Consider the following 23,574-nt stretch of genomic DNA (forward strand, 5'->3'; position numbering starts at 1 on the left):
GGAGATGATGGTAATGTTAATGGTCTAGTAATCCAAATTCAATTTCAGCTCAATAGTAACCCCAGGATGTTGACAATAGAGGTTTCAGAGATGATAATGCCATTGAACATCATGGAGAGATATTGTATTTTGTCTCATTGTGATTGCTAATTGTTTGATACTTTGGCGGCTTCAATTATACTTGTCACTTGGCCCAAATATAAAAATTATTCAGGTCTTGCTGCATATGGACATGGACCATATCAGTATGATTAAAACCCAAGAATGGTGCTGAATGTTATGCATTCAACGTTTGATGGAGAGAAGGTAATTGATGAATACTATCACGAGAAACTCCTGCAGTGATGTTCTGGGACTGAGATGACTGACCTCCAACAAGCATGAACCTTACTTTTTGTCCTTGGAATGACATGAGCCAGAGGAGAGCTTTTCTCCTAATTCACATTGACTCCAGTTTTCCCACACCAGTCAAATGTGCCTTGATGTCAAGGGCAGTTACTGTCCCTTCATTTCTTGAGTTCAACTCTTCTGTTTTCCCAGCAGAGTCCAAATTAAGTGTTAGCGAGCAGGTTATTACTAAGCAAGTGCCAATTGATCGCATGAATGGCAATACATGCCACAACTTTGCTGATGATCAAGAGGAGACTGATAGTGGGATAATTGGCCAGATTGGATTTGTCATAGCTTTTGTGGGCAATTTTCCAAATTGCTGGATCAATGCCAGTGTTACAACTGTATTACAACTGGCTAAGAACATAGTCAGTTCTGAAGCATACATCTTCAGTTCAATTGCTGGAATATTATTATTTTATAAAGCTTTTGCAGCATCCAATGCTTTTTAATATTTATTGATATCAAGTGGAATTAATCAAACTGTCTGAAAACTGACATTGTAATGTTGGGGACTTCAAGGCGAGGCAAATTAGATTGTAATGATGGTTTTAAATGATGCAGCTTGTCTTTTATACATATGTGCTGGGTTCTCCCATCGTTAACAATGGAGATATTTTTGGTTTCTTCTCTTACAGTTGTTTGTTTAATTGTTCACCATCATTCATGGCAGCATGTGGCAAATCTGAAGAGCTTAGTTTTGATTTCTGAATTGTGGAATTGCTTAGCTCTGTTTATTGCATGCAGCTTGCACTTACTCTCACCACCTGTTCCAGATGCAGTTTAACAGTGTTGTCTGTTAGGGCTAGGTCAGTTGTGGCACTGTTTAGCCACTCTTGGTGATGGACGTTGAAGTCTCTCACCTAGAGTTCGTTCTGCACTCTTGCCATTCTCAATGCTAAAGGAAGACCCTGATATAGTTGAAAGAGAGTAATTTTGGCTTTTTAATTTGCACTTGATTCAAATCCATATCTAACACAATTCCTTGCCAATCCACGAAATGTACTGACCTTTTTCAGCCTTATTCTATTTTTCTTGTTTATTGGATACAATGAAGGAGTAATTCAATCTAATTCTGCAGAGTGAATCCTACATTCCAAGAATATTTGAGTAATGCCCAATGCTGTATGAACTTGCTCAGCAGGTCTGGCAGCACCTATGAACAGAAGTCAGTGTTAACATTTCGGGTCCAGTCACTCTTCCTCAGAATTCAAGAGTCACCAGACACAAAACGTTAACTCTGATTTCTCTGCACAGATGCTGCCTGACCTGCTGAGTTTTTCCAACAATTTTTGTTTTTGTTTTTGAGTTACAGCATCCATAGTTCTTTTGGTTTTATTTAGTATTTACCTCACTGCCTCATCTCTTCTAGGCACGCCCAACCTGAAGTTCTTCTCCTCTCTCCAATGGGATTTCCATTCCAATCTTTTTTTTTGTACACCATCATGAATTTCACTGTCGTTTCCACAGCTACATCACATTTCTCAGTGACTGCCTCCGACTCATTCACCCCAGTTCTGAGGAGGGGTCACCAGTCCTGAAACATTAACTCTGACCTCTCCTCACAGATCCTGCCAGACCTGCTGAGATTTTCCAACAATTTGTGTTTTATTGTTGCATGGACTTAGATGGTATGCAGACATCTTATCCAGATTCCTGTTCTTAGGTCCCTTGTGTATAACTATAAAGGCACCTAATATTTGTTGAAGGTCCAGCTCTGAAATTTGTCAGAAACTTAATGGAACATCTATGGGTATGCTACATTCAGTTTATTAATCACTACTTTTGTAGTCTCACCAGTAACCCTTCAAGAGACTAGTAGAATTCAACAGACATTTGCTTGCATATCAATCCAAGATGTTGCTTTCTTTTGTAACAACTTGTTTTATTTTCATAGTTTAGTTTTGTATAAATTTCTGATTCTATTTTTGGATAACTTTTCTTTGATCTATTGCTTTCTTTGACACTTCTGTGATTAGTTTTCAGTTGTCTCCTATCTAGGATTGAAAGTCAGGCCTTTAACATCATGATATGTAACACGGCTTTATATATTTTAGTATCGGCTTTGTGGTGCTTCTGTCCACCTAATCCAGGACCTGTTTATCTCCTGTGCGTCTCAGGAACCATAACGTTTTTTTTAAATGTATTCATGGGATGTGTGTGCCTCTGGCTGGGCCAGCATTTAGTGCCCACTCCTAATTTCCCAGAGAGCAGTTAAGAATCAGTCACATTGCTGTAGGTCTGGAGTCACATGGAGGCCAGACTAGGTAAGGATGGCAGTTTCTTTCCCTAAAAGACATTAGTGAACTAGATGAGTTTTCTGACTATCAACAATAGTTTCAGGGTCATCATTTGACTCTTAATTTCAGATTGTTATTGAATTCAAATTCTGCCATTTTACACAAATGAGTTCAAGCCAGAATTCCAGAGTTTGATTGTTGACTTTGTCTAAATGTTACAGCCATGGTTAATTTTGTTGCTTTGCATTGGTTAAAGATTCTAAGACTTATAGCTCTAATGACATTTTTCTTTTATTCATGCAATACTTTTCATTTGTATTAAATATTATTCGCAAACAGTCCATCCAATTATTTTAACCAGCTGATTTGGCAATTTCCAAATTTCCTCCTCTAATTCTATTGCACCTTTTAGTTTAATATTGTCTGTAAATTCAACCATTTTACATGGAATCTAAATCATTGATTTAAATTAGAAACAGTAGTTGTCCCAACACTGAGCCTGAGGCACCCTATCAATAAACCTGACATGAATTCTTTAATAGTCCTGTTGTTTTCAAAGCTTCAACAAATTTCTTATCCGTTTCTACGATTTACCCCAAATCCCCATAATGTTAAGCATAAGTAGGTTTTTGTGTGAAAATTTATCAAATGCCATTTCAGCATGTAAGTATATTTTTGTAAGGCTCAATTATTCAAAAGCAGCAAATTGTGAGAAATTACTGATTAATTGTGTGGAAAATTCTATAAATATCAACACTAAAATGTACTCACAAAGATTAACTGTCCAGTTCCAAAATAATTATAAAGTGCTTTCTTCATTATGATGATTGTAATGAACTTCTTTCACTTTGTGTTATTGATAGGATAATCACTATATCCCTCTCAGCAACATGCTGGGTAGATTGCTAAATCTTAAAGAGGACTCATTAAGATTTCACTTTATAAATTAGCTTTCAAGTTTAATTAACTGCACCTCTGTACTTCACATTTCATAGCCTTAAGATAGTGTGAGTAGACTGTTGTCCAGAAACCCGCTGTCAAAGATCATTAACTGCACATTTGATCTTACTTCAGACCGTTACCATACTTTCAGTCTGGTCTCTGCATATTTTCTCACCATCTGTAATGATCTCTTTCATTTACCAGACAAGGGAATGTGATAATTCTCTTAGCCATTCTCTATTTTAACATAGGAATGTAGAAGACTGCAAAAGATCATAGTTAGCTGCAAAGTTCAAAATATCTCAAATCAGTCTTTAATTTCTATTGTGATAGTTCAATGGGTTCAATTTGAATACATTGTATATCATAATCACAATCTTTCAATATAATATGAATGCTTATGTTTAGAAAATAAGTAGCTATTAGTTTAAGCAAGGTTTAACTTATAATAAAGGCAATACAAACTTTGGACGATATCCAATTTAGGGCAATTAGACTATAATCCAAACATGACACTTCTAAATTTTGCTTGATTTTATAAAATAGACTAAATGTTCTGCCAGCAGAAAATATCCTTATGAAAATATCCTTGACTATATTGAAATTATTGCTGATCCTTCTTAACTGCATGGACACTGGATCAAAAACTTCTTCACTATTCTTCACTATATTAATTGCGTTAGTCACCAGAGATCAGGTATATAATGCACTGCACACTAGAGCAGATTACTATGGTATACATTTGTCTCCATATACTTGTTGTACATTAAAAGAATAATGAATATAATTTCCTTATTTACCAGCTTACTAAACCCCAGCCCCAGATGTAATGGACTATTTTCAGTCTACTAGAGGCTGTAAAATCCAAGGAAAAGTTAAAATAGTGATAATATGCATTTGTGGTCAGTACTTTAAAGAACATGGATATTTATGCCATGAAATACCACTAATGTTTTACTATCAGAATACATTTAAGTACAAAACCTAACTTTCATAATTTAATGATTGGGTAAGTACAAACACAACTATAATGGTAGTGAGAGTTAATTTTAAAGCAAAAATCTTTCGTCCTTCTAGCTCAACTCTTTTAATTGTGTGAGAAATGTATAATCTGCATACAACATAGTTTTAAGTACCAAGAGTTCATTAGGTTTAAAATAAACTGGAAAAAGCCATCTTCATGTTACATAAAAAATCAGGACACATAATTTTACTGAACTAATCAATTGCCTTTGCAGTAATCGTTTTATTTACTTGAAGGTAAGAATGCCACCCTTTCTTAGAAAGGAATTCTATCCTAGAGTGCGGCTAGTTGATCTGATGACCCACACCTCTGTTGTCCTAGCAATGTCAGGCTGAGAATGGTGGCCACTGCTGGATCTAGAGACAAACATGGAGTGTAAAATAGTCACTGGTCACCAAACCAGCATTTAATTTGCATTGTAGATGCATAATAGAAGGGAGCCATTAAACTAAAGATGGTTGTCTTCATTTTAGATGTTTCTGTTAATTTGGACAGAACATGGCGTACATGTTAGAACTTGAGAACTTAGAAGGAGTACAGCATTCTGTAGCAGGAATGATCCCCAAAACTCAAGGCAATAAATGTCCTTGTATTATTCTCACTCATATGCATATATTGCAGAAAACTAACTGGAATGCTTTACCTATTTTATAAAGGTGTATTCTAACATTTTCTTCTGTTTTTATTGATTTATCTAAACAAAAATTGCAATCAGTCATTTACAAACCCAATGCTTCAAAACAATTCAGTGTTACTAAATACTTCTGCAGCATGCATCAGCAAAGTTACATCCAACCAGTGTCAGAACCACTATAGATGCAGGTACTTGTAGTACTGGCAAATATTTGAAGAAGTTTTAAAGATCAAAGTAGAGAATGGTTTATTTGGACAATAGATAAACATTGGATCATCAGTCCTGAGACTTGCAAGGTAGATAATAAAGCATGAGTGAGCAATAGCAGTTGAAGATACAGAAGAAAAGAAGATACAAGTTAGTGAGAACACCAGGCTGCATTTGTCCTCAATTTCAGTTCCCTGGTACCATAGGGTCGATATTTAAATGAAACAAACAAATGTCATGTAAGCACCAAAGCATAATTACCAAGCTTAATTTAGCCATTACAGGGTGTTGTAAATGTTTCAGCAAGAATTCATCTGTCTTCTCATCCTTGTCTTGCACCCTTTTGACTGTAAATAGATTTCGTCTTCTTTATGAGATGTACAGCACAGAATAGGATCATCTGATGGTATAGATGGGATCTTGAAGATTCCAATGCAGCTATAATTTTAGACATGTCAATTTAATGAAACATCTAAAGTGCTTTTTTTTGTTAACTATGTTAGCCGTGCTTCCTGTTATATTCTTTTTGAGCAAAAGAACACATTACTGCTGCAATGCAAGCATTCGTGACTTTATAGATTTATGAAATCATGAAGGGCATGGATAGGGTAAATAGACAAAGTCTTTTCTCAAGGGTGGGGGAACTCAGAACTAGAGAGCTTAGGTTTAAGGTAAGAGGGGAAAGATTTAAAATGGATCTAAGGGGTAGCTTTTTCACACAGAGGGTGGTTCGTGTATGGGATGAGCTGCCAGAGGAAGTGATGGTGGCTGGTATAATTACAACATTTAAAAGGGCATCTGGATGAGTACGTGAATAAGAAAGGATCGGAGGAATATGGGCCAAATGCTGGCAAATGGGACTAGATTTATTTAGGATAGCATGGACAGGTTAGACTGAACAGTTTATTTCTGTGCTGTACATCTCTATGACTCTGTGACTCTAAGTATTAATCATTGCTTATCTACTGTCAAGCATTTTTAATGAAGTTAGCTAGACTTTCCTAGCCAACTCCCTATTATGTCTTTGTAATTTCATTTATTTAAATTTAGGGCCCTAGTTTTGGAGTGGACTATTTCACCTAATACCCTAATGAAGAATTCTATTATGTTATGGTCACTTTTCTTCCTAAAGGACCTCTCATAACAAAATTATTAGTTAACTCCTTCTTATTGCACTCAATCAAATCAAAGGTAGCCTGTTCCCAAGTTGGTTCCTCAACATACTGGTCTAAAAAAAACATCTTGTACATAACTTTAGGAATTCATCCACTATAGTATTACTGTTAGTGTGATTTGTCCAGTCCACGTGTGAATTAAAATCACCTGTGATTACTGCATCATTCTCATAGCATGTATCTCCAATTTACAGTTTAATGCCATCTTTTGCCCATTTAATGACCTCATCATTAATGCTGAAAAGACCTATAGTCAACCCCAGTAAAGTTTTCGATCCCTTGTTGCTTATCCCCACCTAGATTGATTCTGCACCTAGATTTCCTACACCAATATCCTTTCTCACTACTGCGCTGAATCTGTCTTTCACTGACAATGCTACCCAACTCCCTTTTCTGGTTTGACTGTTCTTCTTAAAGGTTGATTACCCTTGGGTGTGCAGTTCCCAACCTTGGCATTCCTCAGCACTGTCTCCATAGTAGCAATCAAATCATACCCATTAACAATTATGAATGCTGTAAATACAGCCTCTTTATTGTAAATGTACCATGCATTGAGACATAGTATTTTTAGATGTGCCATTTTGACACATTCTTTGTATTTCATCACTCTTGCCTTCCACTTTTACTTTGTACTTTTCTATCTTTCATTTCCATCTTTGTCAACCTCAATCTTGTCTACCTACTTAGGTTTCTATTTCCATATACAGGTCAATTAAATGTATCAGAAATCCAAAGGTTGCAGATTTCCTGATATAGCCCCAGGCCCAATAAAATTTCAAACAAGTCAAGGTGGGCAGGTCGCTGGAGGGAAGTCCTGTTGCTGTATTTTAAGTATCTACTCTGCCTTCAAACCTGGCGGAGAGGGGACAAAATATGCCCACTGTCTGGGAAACAATCACTCACCTCTGATTTTCCGTGAGTTGCCAATAGTGGCCAGAGGCTGGTTTCACCATCTAATTAAGCAAGGTGCACAGCTCTCAAAGCTGGAGGGTCAGTAGGAAGACTAGCAGCTTGAAAGCAGCTAAATGGAGGTGCCCTGTCTCCATTTTGTTCAAATTTAACGTGGGAAAAAAGTCCTTCGCTGCCATACCACCATTATGGCAGTGTCCCGCTCTCATAGCACCTGTTGCTGCTGCATCCTAGGCAAGCCTTTAAGCCTGCCTGAAGTGCTGGCCTTTCAGGCAGCTAAACTGTTTCCTGCCAACCTGTTGGGACCTGGTGGCTGACTGGAAACTCCTAATTGATTTCCTTGAATAGATACAGGCTACCTACCGCTTGAAGACAAGAAGCATTTCCACCACCCATCTCTTCTGTATTGCCTCTGTAAAATTTCTGGCATATGATGGAGCTATTTTTAGTGCTTGCCCACCTTTGCTCCCAACTCTAATGTAGCACTTACGATGTTCATCAATTAATTCAAATGCATAGACTAAGGTAGTGGTTGGAATGTTAACTTTGACTTTATCAAACCCCAAACTGCAGAAAAATAGGATCTGCAATTAATCAAAGGTAGACCTAAAAGATCAACTATTTGAATTCAAATTTAGAAACTAAATTGCTCAGTTTTCCTTGCTGGGTATATTTTAGTTTATTAATTACTAAAATGTTTGTGACATTGAACAAATTACTTTATTCATTTGAAGAAATAAATGTGTAATATGGAAAAGGTTGTACCTAAAATACATGCTTGAACTTTGAGTGATGGAATTTCAAATACCTTTACTCCTTACTGTGTAGCTTACAACATCGAAAGAACACTGCTTCAAGCTTGCAGGTAACTAAAAAATGCATAGTGCTGATTACTTGCAGAGATGTCTCAATGCACTTTTTATGGCAACAAATAATTAGTGGACATTGAGTAAGGGGAAAGGAAGTCAATGAGAATCTGGAGCAGTATAACCATGATCGAAGCAGGATTGAAAACATAGGTGGAAGTAGCAAAATGGTGATGTTGGAGGAGAGAACCTGAACCAACCTTGATGAAATGATGGAGAGGGAAGAAAATTAGAATTAAGCTACTATTGGAATGAGGGAGGATAGGCACCGTGGAAGTATTTGAAAGTGAGGACAAGAATTATAAATTTATGCCATGCAGCAGAGGAAACCTTGAGAGAGAAAATGCTTGAAAATCTCAGCAGGTCTGGCAACATCTGTGAGGAGAGCAAAGAGCTGATGTTTCGAGTCTAACTGACCCTTTGTCAAAGCTTTGACAAAGGGTCAGTTCGACTCGAAACGTCAGCTCTTTGCTGTATTTCAGATGCTGCCAGACCTGCTGAGATTTTCCAGCATTTTCTCTTTTGGTTTCAGATTCCAGCATCCGCAGTAATCTGCTTCTAAACCTTGAGAAAACTTGATGAGGACGTGTGATGAAGATGTTAGCTTTAAGTATAGGTGAAGATAATATGACTAATATTTTGAATGGTAGAATTGGAAAGAAAATATTTAAGAACTGGAAAAATATTGGAGAAGTGGATAAGTATGCATAGGGACTTCGATGTGAAGACTTGTTTTCTGTAACAGGACATAAAACTTTTAACAAAACCAGGTGTAGAACAGCCTGGTGTAGAACATATTGGTGATCACATATTGAAATCTTAAGGGGCTTCTGTTTCCAGGGAATGGAATATGATTATTCCAAACTAATTATTGAAAATAGACATTTCATAGGAATCAGAAGATTTTTTTAAATTAACGTTATTCTCTACATTTGAAGTGACCCACAGTGATTTAAGGAAACTTCAATACAGGTACATATTTTAGAACTATTGGACAAATCATTAAACTTGCTGACATGGGTGTTGCTATTGTTATTTTGTTAAACAACGTATACTTTATTACAGACTAAACAGCAACTCTTACGTCATCTTGTACCTGCCTCTGAATCTCACCTTAACACAAAATGGTCAGAATCAGATGTTTGCTGATTATTGAACAATATTCAATACCATTCACAGCTCCTTAGGTATTGAAGCAGTCCATAACAACAGGCAGCAAGACACGGACAGCATTCAAGTTGGGTAGATAATTGTCAGGTATTCTTTTCACCAGACTAATGTCAACCAAGTACCATTCCAACAAGAGAGAATCTAACTATCTCGCTTTGATTTTTAAAAATCTGTTCATGGGATGTGGGCATCACTGACTAGGCCACCGTTTATTGTCCATCCCTAATTATCCAGAGAGCACTTAATAGTCGTCTACATTGCTATGGATCTGAAGTCTCATTAGGCCAGAACAGGTAAGGATTGCAGATTTCCTTCTCTCATTAATGAACCTGATAAGTTTTTACAACATTCAACAGTGATTAAATAATCCAGTATTATTTAACCAAGATGTTTCTTCTGACAATTACAGTTTTGCACAGTGGTAATGGAGATCTCATATCATGGATCCTACTCTCTTTTCGTTTCGACTCAGTATTCCACACTGCTGCAGGAGGAAAAAATCACCAACTCAACAGAACATCATTGTGATGAGCCCGAACTCTCAAAGATTGATTCATAAGTTCTCAGTACTTATGCAGCAATTTGTACCTATCTCTGTTAATTTTGCTACTGAAAACCTATACCTAGATTCCTTGCAGATCTTATTTCCTTAGTATTCCATATTATCTTATGCTCTAATTTCCAAATTTAAAGTGGTTTGAAAGAGGTTTACATCGATCATTGTTTTGGTCAGGTCCTTATAACAATAATTAAAAACTAGATGGTTGCTTGCTGATATATTACTTCTTTATAGATATCTCTAAATAATCAAACGTGTTAATAAATGAATTGTTGTTGGTCTTGATATGTGCAACCAATTCAAGTAGCCCACATAGTGTACACCAGGTAGGCAACAGCAGTTCAAAGAACATGCCTTAACACACCTTCTTGGGGCAATTAGCAATGAGCAACAGGTTCCAGTCTTCTTTACAATGCTCAATTCCTATGAAATTAACATGAATAATATTTAGAAAACCAAACTTAAATACTAACTGCCATTGGACCACATGTGTCAAAAACTCTCCTTTGTAACTATATTGCTAAAATGGATCAGTTGTTATTTATCGTATATACTTGTGTAAATGTAGAATTTTTTACACTTTTTTAAGGTTAAATTTATGGGTTTGACCGTTACATGGATACTGGTTTAGAGGGCCTGAAATTCATGCTACAATCCAAAATACCATATCATTATAGTGGATAGCCAGAGACTTTATCCCATGGCAGAAATGTCTATCATGAGGGGGCATAATTTTAAAGTAATTAGAGGAAGGTTTAGAGGTGATGTCAGAGGTAGGTCCTTTACTCAGAGAGTGGTGAGTGTGTGGAGTGCACTGCCAACAGTGGTAGTAGCATGAGATACATTAGGGACATTTAAGTGACTCTTGGATAGGCACATGAAGGGTATGTAGGTTAATCTGATCTTAGAGTAGGATAAAAGGCCAACACAACATTGAGGGCTGAAGGGCCTGTACTGCAGTGTACTGTTCTATGTTCTATTACCAGAAGACCAATTGATCTCTCAACAAATAAAGGGAAAAAAACACAACGAATTATGGTAATATGACTGTATTCCCCAAATGCTATAAAAAAGGGTTATACCCGAAACGTTGATTTCTCTACCTCCTGATGCTGCCTGGCTTGCCGTGTTCTTCCAGCCTCCTGCTTGTCTAAAAGGAAAGCTAAGCTCAGCTGAGCTGCGCACAAAGAACAGATGTCACCTGACTCTGACTTGATGCATCTTAAACTTTTGTGCCAAGTTGATGTCAGTTGTACATCAAAATGCATAATAGCACGAAGAAATTCATTTCCTCATCATAACATTTATGTACCTAGACTCTCAAATGTTGATCTGTTATCTGTGAAGAACTGGAGTCAACTTTTACACAAGATATATGTAAAATTTCAGATTTTTTTGGCCAAAAATAGGAGGTTGACTTTTACATGAGATCAACTATTACTCGAGTATATACAGTATTTTAAAATCTGGCTGAAAGTCTCTCTTCCCCAATGTATCAATCACTTGTTTCAGCACATCACTTAATAAAAAAGTAGTGAGCAATTCCAAGAATTCTACAGTAAGCTTTAGTTAATGGAAAACATAAGTCGTATACTGAAACATTGTGGGCAGTGTTCTGTAGAAATTACACATGCACTAATATAGTTTTTATGAAGAATGATCTGGATCTTGCAATTTATGTATTCATGTTAAACATGTGTTTAGTAAGTTGCTGATGCACAGGAGGGCAACCTGAGATGCTATTTGAGTCTCTATGTCATACTAAAATTTCTACTTAACATTTAAGGTCATTAAGATGAACTCTACTGATGGATTTGGTTGGGTCCGAAAGGACATAAATGCTAGACTATGTCTATGGCAGGTATTGAGAAAATCACCAAGAAGGAAAAAAACATCACTTGACATCACCCTTACCAATCTGTTGGCTGAAGGTACATTTGTCCATGTCAGGAGTAGTAAGAATGACCACCGTACAGTCCTTGTGAAGCAAACTCCCATGTTCACACTGAGAATAGCCTCCGTTATGTACGTCACTATTAACGTGCTAAATGGGACAGATTTTGAACAAATCTAGCAACTCCACACTGGGCATCCATGAAGCACCGTGGGCCATCAATAGCAGTAGAATTGTACTTCAATACAATCTACAACCTTATGGCCCAATATTTCCCCACTCAACCACAAAACCATCATGCCAGGGGATCAGCCCTGGTTTAATGGAGAGTACAGAAGGGCATGCCAGGAGCAGCAACAGGCATATCTAAAAATGAGGTGTCAATCTGGTGAAGCTACCCAAGAAGAACTTCTTCCAAAACGGCATAAGCAGTGAGTGATAGACAGAGCTAAGTGATACCAGACTTTCTGGTAAAATGGAAGTGGATTAGTGCTTCTGAGCCCGGGGCTTGTCTACCATCTGTTTTTTGTTTCATTTCTCCATTTTCTTTTTCTTTTATTTTACTTACCTCTTGTTGAAGAGCTCATTCGTGGTGATGGCACTAGCGGTAGCGAGTGAGCCCAGTGCAGACTCGCGCCACTGGAGAGTGCGACACTATACAACATTTTTCACTGTATTTCATAACAAGCTACACATGACAACAAATAAATTAATCAAATCAAATATATCCCACAATCATTGGATCAAATCTAAGCTCTGCAGTCCTGCCACATCCAGTTATAAATGTGGTGAACAATTAAACAACACACTGGAGGAGGAAGCTGTACAAATATCTCCAGTGTCAATGATGGAAGAGCCTAACATATCAGTGCAAAAGAAAAGGCTGAAGCATTCACCGCAATCTTCAGCCAGAAATACCGAGTGGATGATCCACCTCAGCCTCCTTCAGCAGACCCCAGTATCACAGATGCCAGCCTTCAGCCAATTCAGTTCACTCCTTGTGTTATGAAGAAACGGGTTGAAGTTGCTGGAAACAGCAAAGGCTATGGGCCCTGATAATATTCTGGCAATAGTTTTGAAGACTTGTGCTCCAGAACTTGCTGCTCCTCTAGCCAACCTGTTCCAAAACAGTTCCAACAGTGATATCTAACATATGGAAAATTGCTCAAGTATGTCCTGTACATAAAGAGCAGGAAAATCTAACCAGCCAGTTACCAACCCATCGGTCTACTCTCAATCATCAGTACAGTGATGGAAAATGTCAACAATACTGCTATCAAGCAGCACGTGCTCAGCAATAACCTGCTCAGTGAAAACCAGTTTGCGTTCCATTGGGGCCACTCAGCTCTTGACCTCATTACAGGTTGGTTCAGACATGGACAAATGAGCTGAATCGCAGAGGAGTGGTGAGAGTGACAGCCTTTGACCACACGACTGAGTGTGGCATCAAGGAGTCCTAGCAAAACTGGAATCAATGGAAATCAAAGGTCAAACTCTCTGCTGGTGGGAGGCATACCAGGCACAAAGAAAGGTGGTTGTGGTTATTGGAGGTCAGTCATCTCAGCTCCAGAACATCTCTGCAGGAGCTCCTCAAAATAGTATCCTTGGCCCAATCATTAGCTGCTTCATCAATGACCTTTCCTCCATCATAAGGTAAGAAGTGGGGATTTTTGCCAATGATTGCACAATGATCAGCACCATTCACAACTCTTCATTTTTGAAGCAGTTCATGTTCAAATGCAACAAGATCTAAACAATATCCAGGTTTAGGCTGATATGTAACATTCCTGCCACACAAATGCCAGGCAATTACAGTGTCCAACAAGAGACAATCTAGCCACTGCTCCTTGACTTGCTATGGTGTTACCATCACTGAATTCCCCCACTATCAACATCCCTGGGAGTTACCTTTGATCAAAGACTCAAATGGATTCACTTTATAAATACAGTGGCTACAAGAGTAGATCAGAGGCTAGCATTATTGTGGCAAGTCATTCATCTCCTGACTCCCCAAATCCTGTCCACCATCTACAAGGCATAAGTCAGGAATATGATGGAATACTCCACACTTGTCTGGGTGAGTGCAGCTCCAACAACACTCAAGAAGCTTAGAGGCATAGGGTCCTGCAGAATGGAGGTAGGCCCTTTAGCCCAAACTGGTCCATGCTGACCAAAATGTCCATTCATGCTAACCCCATTTCCTTGCATTTGGCCCATATTTTCTAAACCTTTCTTATCCATGTATTTATTCAAATGCCTTTTAAATGTTCTTAATGTGCCCACCTCAATCACTTCCACTGGCTGCTTATTCCATATGCGTACTACCCTCTTTGTAAAAAAAAGTTGCCCCTCGGATTCCCTGTTATTCCTTCCCCACTAACCTTAAACTGATGCCCTCTAGTCCTCAATTCCCCACCCCTGATAACATCTAGGACGAAGCAGCTTGCTTGATTGGCACCACATCTACAAGCACCCATTCCTTCAACCACTGCCACTCAGTAGGGTCAGTCCATACTATCTACAAGATGCATTTCAGAAATTCACTGAAGATCCACAATAATTTCCATCTGAAGGAACAAGGGCAGCAGATACACAGGAACACCACCACCTGTAAGTTCCCCTCCAAGCCACTCGACATCCTGACTTGGAAATATTTCGCTGTTGCTTCAGTGTCACTGGGTCAAAATCCTGGATTTCCTCCCTAAGTGCACTGTGGGTCTACCTACAGCACATGAACTGCAGTGGTTCAAGAAGATGAACTTTCTCAAGAGCAGCTGAGTATCAGAAATAAATGCTGGCCAGCCAGCAATACCCCTGTCCCATGATTGAATTCAAAAAGCTACACGGTGGCACAGTGGTTAGCACTGCTGCCTCACAGCGCCAGAGACCTGGGTTCAATTGCCACCTCAGGCAACTGTCTGTGTGAAGTTTGCACATTCTCCCTGTGTCTGTGTGGGTTTCCTCCCACAATCCAACAAAAAAAATGTGCAGGTTAAGTAAATTGGCCATGCTAAATTACCCTATAGTGTTAGGTGTAGAGGATTGGGTCTGGATGGGTTGCGCTTCGGCGGGTTGGTGTGGACTTGTTGGACCGAAGGACCTGTTTCCACACTGTTAGTAATCTAATCTATATAGGGCATAAACATGATATGTTTTTAAGAAGGAGATGTGAGCGCTTATTAAAGTTATAGACTTGGAAATGCAACAACTTCCATGCATATCAGTGTGATGACACTACGAGATCAGCTGTTCTGAGACTTAGGGCTTAAATTTATACTAGTACATTAGGAATGTTGGAGCTGGGAACACAAGTGGACCAATCGATCCTTTGAACCTGCTCTGACAATAAGATCAAGGCTCACCTGTTTGTGATATAAACTCCACTTTCCTATGTATACTGCCATAACACTTGACTCCTTTATCCATCAAAAGTCTATTTAAATCAGCCAGAATAAATTCAATGGCTCAGCCTCCAATGTTTTCTGAAGAAGGGAATTCCTCGGATTAACAACCCTCAGAGGAAAAAAATTCTTCTCATCTTCATCTTAAAAACGAGACCTCTTATTCTGAAACGGTTTCTCCCAGTTTTAGTCTTTCCCACAAATGGGATCATTCTCACAGAATCTACACCATAACCTTGCTCAGAATGTTCCAATAAGGTCACATGTCATTCTTCTAAACTCCAGTGGATTGAACACCCAATCTTGTCAACCTTTATATATAAGTCTTTCATCACAAGGATGTACTGAGCAAAACATTTCTGCGTTGTTGCTAACACAGTTATATCCGTTTTGAAATAAGGTGTCCAAAACTGTTCTCTGTATTCCAGATGTAGATTCACCAAGACAATGTCCAGTTGCAGTAAATTTTCTCTACTCACATATTCCATTTCCTTTGCAATAATTGCCAACATTCCATTTGCTTTCCTAAATCACTTGCTGTGCCTACAGACTAACTTTTTGTGATATATGTACCAGGGCATCCAAGTCCTTCTGTGCCTCTGAATTCCACAATCTCTTTCTATTTAATTGTTATTATTATTTTTCAGTTCTTCCTGCCAAAGTTAACAAGTTCATGTTTTCTCACATTATACACCATCTGTCAAAGTTTTGCCTACTCAACCTGTAGATTGCTTACTTCCTCTTGACAAATTATTTTTCTACCTGACAAACTTAGCTGCAGCTCATGTAGTTCTCAAATCCAAATTGTTGATATTGATTGTGATTGGTTGAGGCCCGGTATTAATCTCTGTTATACTTACAACCTTCCAATCGGAAAAAGATCCATTTTATTCTACCTTCTGCTTCCTGTTAGCTAACCAATTCTTTATTCATGATAATATATTATCTCTTATGTTGTGTTGTGCCATCTGATCAAATATCTTTTATAAATCCAAGTACACCGGATCCAAAGGTTTCCGTTTATTAATTTGTTTGTTACTTACTCTAAATTAGTTAAGTATTTTCCCTTACATGAAGCTATATTTACTTTGTCTGATTCCAAATGATTTTCTAGGTTATCCTGCTATAACCTGCTTGATAATGGATTCTAGCCTATAGTTTCCCGCTTTCTGTCTCTCTTCTTTCTTGAATACATGTTTTCATTAGCTATATTCTAATCCATTAAGACCCTCCGGACCCTCAAGAATTTTGGAAGTTTAGAACCAATACCAATAAATTCTTCAGCCACTTATTTTTAGATCCTACGGTATATGCCTTCTTGTTCTGGATACTTATCAAACTTTAAGTCTAATAATTTTCCCAACACTTTTTCCCTGGTGAGGTGGTTGTATGAAGTTTCACCCTCCCAGTAACCTTTTTCATTTTCAAAGATCTTTGGGAAGTTATCTAGCTCATCTACAATGAAGACAGATACAAATAACCTTTTGAAAACCTCCATCACTTCCTGCTTTTCCATTATGAATTCACCAGACTCACTGTCTAAAGGACAGCCAGTACCATTGATTCCTATTTTTAAAACTTGTGTAGAAACTCTTTGTATTTGTTTCTAATTTACCAGTTAGATTTATCTCATACTCTAATTTCTTCATTTTTAAAAAAAGTTCTTTGCTTGTCCTTCACAGAATTGTACAGTGTTCCTGTCATTTTCTTCCTGTCTGTAGCTCACCTATTCAGCCACAGATAATGTTCTCTTCTCAAAGTCTTTTTTTTTCTCACTGAGATAAATCTTTGAGATTTATTAGATATTAAAAGTCTGCGACTGAAACTATACTGTTCTATCTTTTAGGGTCGAGTGAGTGGTGCTGGAAGACCACAGCAGGTCAGGCAGCATCCGAGGAGCAGGAAAATCGACATTTCGGGCAAAAGCCCTTCGTCAGGAACCTGTAGATTACCTGCTCCTCGGATGCTGCCTGACCTACTGTGCTTTTCCAGCACCACTCACTCGACTCTAATCTCCAGCATTTGCAATCCTCACTTTTGCCCTGTCCCGTCTTTTAACTTGGTTTCAGCATTCATCTTAACTAGCTGTGCCTTTATACTGCGATTTATATTTCACATTTGGGAATCAATTACTTATGATTGGCATAATGAACCACAGGCTTAGCCTGATAATCAAGGACCTTTTCCCCCCAAAAAATCATTGTCCCTTTCTTTCTTGCATTCCCTGATCAGCCCACCACTACTGGTCTTCCACATGTTCCCACACATCGATTGGAATTATATCTGCAACTCTCATAATTACTCCTTGAGCCTTAGCCCTACTGTTTAGTCATGCCCACCATCGAGATAAATAATAATATGCCCTTTGGGAATACTAACTCCTTATGTCCTCCCATGCCCACTTGTACATTCTACATTCCCCTTTACCATACTTATCTCTTCTGCAAACCAGGTTACTGCCCTCAATCCCCAGTACTGAATTCATCAATGCCTAACACAGCAGTGCTCCCTTATAACACCACTTGACATTAATTCCACTGACACCCAGGACTGACGATAGCCTACCATCCTGACTGACCGTGAAAGACAGACCTGATCACTGGTCAGACCTTTGACTGACCTGCATACAGGTCCTTGACTAACTTACTGTCAATGTCCTGGCTGTGTGTACTGGACCTGCAGCTCTGACGGCAATTCATACCTCAGACTGTAGTGAAATGGACCCTCTGACTATGACTACCGAAGTGACTGTCTGACCATGTCCAAGTCTCTGGACTGAGACTGAACATTGCCCTTGAGTTACTGTATCAGACTTCACAAAGTGACAGCAGCCTCCCTTGACCGAGGACTACTCCAACAGGGCTTTGAGACATGACTGCTTGGGTAAAGCACGTGCAGAGTGTTTGCCTCATAGGTTACTAGTACGTGCTGTAAATGTGAGATTGATGTCGCACAGTGCTGTACAGCAATATGTCCACCCCAATAAGGTTAGATCATATAGAATCCAGGGAGAGCTGACCAATTGGATTCAAAATGAGCTTGACAGAAGAAACCAGAGGATGATGGTAGAAGCTTGTTGTTCTGACAAGTGGTGTCATAGATATGCTTCTCTTCATCGGTCAGAGTGATTGCTGCCATGTTACAGCTGAACAAAACTGTTGATAAGGTCACATTTGGAGTACTGTGTACAATTCTTGTTGCTCTGCTACAGGCAGGATGTTATTAAACTGAAAAGGATGCAAAAAAGATTTACAAGGATGTTTCCAGGATTGGAGGATTTGAGTTATAGGAAGAGGCTGGATAGATTGGGATGTTCTTCCCTGAAGCGTAGGAGGCTGTGGAGTGACTTTATCAATGTTTATAAAATCACGAGGGGCACAGATATGATGAATTTTCCCCGGCCCGGGGAGTCCAAACCTGGAGGACACAGGTTTAAGATGAGATGGGAAATATTTAAAAGGGACCTAAGGGACAACTTTTTCACTCAAAGGGTTATGCGCGTATGGAACAAGCTGCTAGAGCAAGTGGTAGGAGCAATTACAACATTTAAAAACCATTTGAATGGGACATGGATAGGAAAGGTTTTGGGGGATATGGGCCAAATGCAGGCAAATGGAACTAGTTCAGTTTAAGAAACCTGGCTGGTATGGACGAGTTGAGCCAGAGACTTGTTTCCGTGCTGCATGACTCTATAATTCTATTGACCAATCATTGCTGACAACTATGACAAGCTGCCCAGCCTTCTGTCTACACTAAGTAGCATAGGTAGGCAGAAATCCTGCGAGCCTTCGATGTGTAGCTCAAAGGGCAGAGTACCAAAGTCAAGATAAGGCAAGGTGAACATTACATGAGTCAGTGCTAAGCGACTGAGTGAGATATCCTGAAATGTCTCCTGGCTGAATACATGAGGAGGATGCATGTCCCTGTGCACAGTATGTACCGGCAACAGCATTGCAATTAAAGATGATGGTGTGTTCCGAAGTTCAGAATCATACAATCAGTGGATCAGAAATGTGCAGTGGGGCTGATACATGACAGATGTTAAGGCTCATGGACTGGCAGTGGGAAGGGATGGTGTATATGCTCTTGCTGCCTATATAGCATGCTCTGAGATGTCATTGCCTGGTATTCAAGATGGAGATCCAAAGGACCAAGTAGTGAGCTGGAGTCAGCAGGTAACTGCTCTGACTATCTTGTTAGGAAATACACTGTGTACTGTCTGTTCAGCAGGTGGGAGAATTGAAAAACTGCATACTTTTGAAACAAGCTTAACTACTGCATGCGAATAGGCCTCTTGCCACTCATGAACGACAAACTCACCTTGCAATTTCATTATCTACTCTTTGATTATCTGGTTATTTATTATTAGCTGTTTGTGGGAATGGTTTTGAGTAAGTTACTTGCTGTATGCACAATAGTGACTGTATTTCAAAACTGCTTGAATGCAAGTGAAATATTGTGAAATGTCTTGAAATTATGCAAGGTGCTAGATAAATGCAAATCTTTCTTTTTGGCAACAGTTCCAGGCAATTCCAGGCCATATTTAATAAACTGTTACTGGATAAACTAGCAAGAGCATGTTAAAATTAAAATAATAAATAAAACAGAATTCTACCTGGTGTACTTACCATTTTGAAAATTGCCTAATTATAAACCAGATTTACATTAAATTTGAATGGGATTCTCTTGAAGTTTGGAAAATGTTCTACAATAAAACATCACACCTTTCAAACTTCTTTTAGCAGTCAGATGCAAAATCACTGGTAGACAAGAAAATAGACAAGGTCTTTTCTTTGGGGTGGGGGAGTCAAGAAGGAGAGGGTATAGGTTTAGGGTGAGGGGGAAAGCTTTAAAAGGGGCAACTTTTTCATGCAAAGGGCGGTGTGTGTATGGAATGAGCTGCCAGAGGAAGTGGTGAAGGCTAGTACAATTACAACATTTCAAACGCATCTGGATGGGTATATGAATAGGAAGGGTTTAGAAGGATATGGGCCAAGTGCTAGCAAATGGAAATAGATTAATTTAGGACATCTGGTTGGCATGGTTGAGTTGGATCAAAGGGTCTGTTTCCGTGCTGTACATCTCTGCTCTATAACTGAGAAATGAATAATTTGTACCATATAATTAAATCCCTTGTACCTTATTAGACTGTTACATAGTTAATATGGCGGGTTTCGAGAAGATTTGTAGCTCAGATTGAGGTTCTGGATGTAGGTTTGCTCACTGAGCTGGAAGGTTCGTTTTCTGATGTTTCATCACCATACTAGGTAACATCTTCAGTGAGCCTCCGAATGAAGCATCGGTGGTGTAGTCTGCTTTGTATTTATATGTTTGAGTTTCCTTGGGCTGGTGATGTCATTTCCTGTGATGACATCATTACCTATGGTGATGTCATTTCCTGTTCTTTTTCTCAGGGAGTGGTAAATGGTATCCAAGTCAATATGGTTGTTGATAGAGTTCCGGTGGAGTGCCATGCTTCTAGGAATTCTCGTGCATGTCTCTGTTTGGCTTGTCGTAGAAAGGATGTGTTGTCCCAGTCGAAGTGGTATCCTTCCTCATTTGTATATAAGGATACGAGTGACAGTGGGTCATGTCGTTTTGTGGCTAGTTGATGTTCATGTATCCTAGTGGCTAGCTTTCTGCCTGTTTGTCCAATGTAGTGTTTGTTGCAGTTCTTACAAGGTATTTTGCAAATGACATTAGTTTTGCTTGTTGCCTTTATAGGGTCTTTCAAGTTCATTAACTGTTGTTTTAGTGTGTTGTTGGGTTTGTGAGCTACCATGATGCCAAGGGATCTGAGTAGTCTGGCAGTCATTTCCAAGATGTCTTTGATGTAGGGTAGAGTGGCTAGGGTTTCTGGACATGTTTTGTCTGCTTGTTTGGGTTTGTTGTTGACGAATTGGCAGACTGTGTTCATTGGGTACCCATTCTTTTTGAATACACTGTATAGGTGATTTTCCTCTGCTCTGCGTAGTTCCTCTGTGCTGCAGTGTGTGGTGGCTCATTAAAATTATGTTCTAATGCAACTTTGTGAATGTTGGGATGATTGCTTCTGTAGTTCAATATTTGGTTCAGTATGTGTTTTCCTGTAGATGCTGGTTTGAAGTTCCCCTTTGGCTGTTAGCTCTACTGCGATATCTATGAATGGCAGTTTATTGTTGTTTTCCTTAGGTGAACTTTATGCCAGCAAGGGTATTATTGATGGTCTTGAAGGTTTCCTCTAATTTGTTTTGTTTAGTGATGACAAAGGTGTCATCCACATAGTGGACCCAGAGTTTGGGTTGGATGGTTGGCAGAGCTGTTTGTTCAAGTCTCTGCATTACTGCCTCTGCTATGAACCCTGATATCGGAGCTCCTATGGCTGTTCCGTTGGTTTGTTTGTATGTTTTGTTGTTGAAGGTGAAGTGGGTGGTAAGGCATAGGTCCACTAACTTGATTATACTGTCCTTGCTGATGAAGCTGCTGGTGTTTGGTGTATGTGTCTTTGGTTCTTCCAATAATGTAGTCAGTGTTTCCTTGGCCAGTATGTTGATGTTGATGGATGTGAACAGGGCTGTTACACCAAAGGAGACCATTATTTCATCCTCTTCTGTCTTGGTGTCTTTGATGGTCTTCAGGAATTCTTGGGTGGAGTGATTGGAGTGGCGTGAGTCTTCTACTAAGTGTTTTAGTCTTTGGTGAAATTCCTTGGCCAATTTGTAAGTTGGTGTTCCAGGGAAATGAGGAAGGACACCACTTCGACTAGGACAAAACATCCATCCTAGGACAAACCAAACAGAGACACGCACAAGAATTCCTAGAAGCATGGCATCCAACAAACACATTGACTTGGATCCCTTTAATCACCCCGAGAAAAAGATCAGGAAATGACATCATCATAGGAAATTATGTCACCACAGGAAATGTCACCACTAGCCCAAGAAAACTCAAACATATAAATACAAAGCAGACTACACCACTGATGCTTCATTCAGAGGCTCACTGAAGATGTTACCTAATATGGTGACGAAAAGCCAGAAAATGAACCTTTCAGCTCAGTGAGCAAGCCTACATCCATAGTTAATACGTTTTAACTACAAAACAATTATTCATATATTTATCACAGTAAAGTAGTACATTTTATGAGATTATGGTGCAAAGATATTCTGTATACATTTTGATTGACATTCATTTTAATGGTCTGTGCAATTATAAAAGATGTGTTTAATCAGCTTCAGACTACAGGATAAGTAGTATTACATGTGATCTATGATAAGTGTAGCATGATTTGGAAGCGACAGTGACCTTGAACCTACAATTCCCAAATTTCACTACATAACATCATACCTGGGTCTGTGAGAGACTAATTGATAAATTGATTGCTCATGATTAATCAACAACTGCACAAGCATTGCGTTACACAATTACATGGATTGTAGAATGAGTGACCTTTATCTTTTCTCATTTAACAATTCTTGTGTTCCTAAGGTTTCTAAAATTTAGAGAATGCCTAAACTGATGAACATAATGTTGAGATTTACCAAGGAAAACAATAATTAAGAACATAGAACGTAGAAAAGTACAGCACAGAACAGGCCCTTTGGCCCACGATGTTGTGCCGAGATTTAATCCTAATATAAAATATAGTTATTTAACCTACGCACCCCTCAACTCATTGCTATCCATGTGCATATCCAGCAGTCACTTAAATGTCTCCAATGACTCTGCTTCCACCACCACAGCTGGCAACGCATTCCATGCATTCACAACCCTCTGTGGAAAGAACCTACCTCTGACATCTCCTTTATACGTTCCTCCTAATATCGTCAAACTATGGCTTCTTGTACCAGTCAATTCTGCTCTGGGGAAAAGTCTCTGGCTATTGATTCTATCTATTCCTCTCATTATTTTGTACACCTCAATCAGGTCTCCTCTCTTCCTCCTTCTCTCCAGAGAGAAAAGTCTGAGCTTATTCAACCTTTCTTCATAAGGCAAGCCCTCCAGTCCAGGCAGCATCCTGGTAAACCTTCTTTGCACCTTCTCCAAAACCTCTGTATCTTTCCTATAGTAGGGCGACCAGAACTGTACACAATATTCCAAGTATGGTCTCACCTGGGACTTGTAGAGCTGCAGCAAAACCTCACAGCTCTTAAACACGATCCCCCTGTTAATGAAAGCCAAAAC

The 23,574-nt window shown here is 39.0% G+C and overlaps 1 protein-coding gene across 1 annotated transcript in view; it reads right to left on the reverse strand.

Moving 5' to 3' along the window:
- The window catches only part of fgf7 (fibroblast growth factor 7), an 87,636-nt gene that overhangs the window by 16,940 nt on the left and 47,122 nt on the right, over nucleotides 1-23,574 (reverse strand). The window lies entirely within an intron of this gene.

Source organism: Hemiscyllium ocellatum, chromosome 39, assembly GCF_020745735.1.
Source record: "Hemiscyllium ocellatum isolate sHemOce1 chromosome 39, sHemOce1.pat.X.cur, whole genome shotgun sequence".
Lineage (NCBI taxonomy): Eukaryota > Metazoa > Chordata > Chondrichthyes > Orectolobiformes > Hemiscylliidae > Hemiscyllium > Hemiscyllium ocellatum.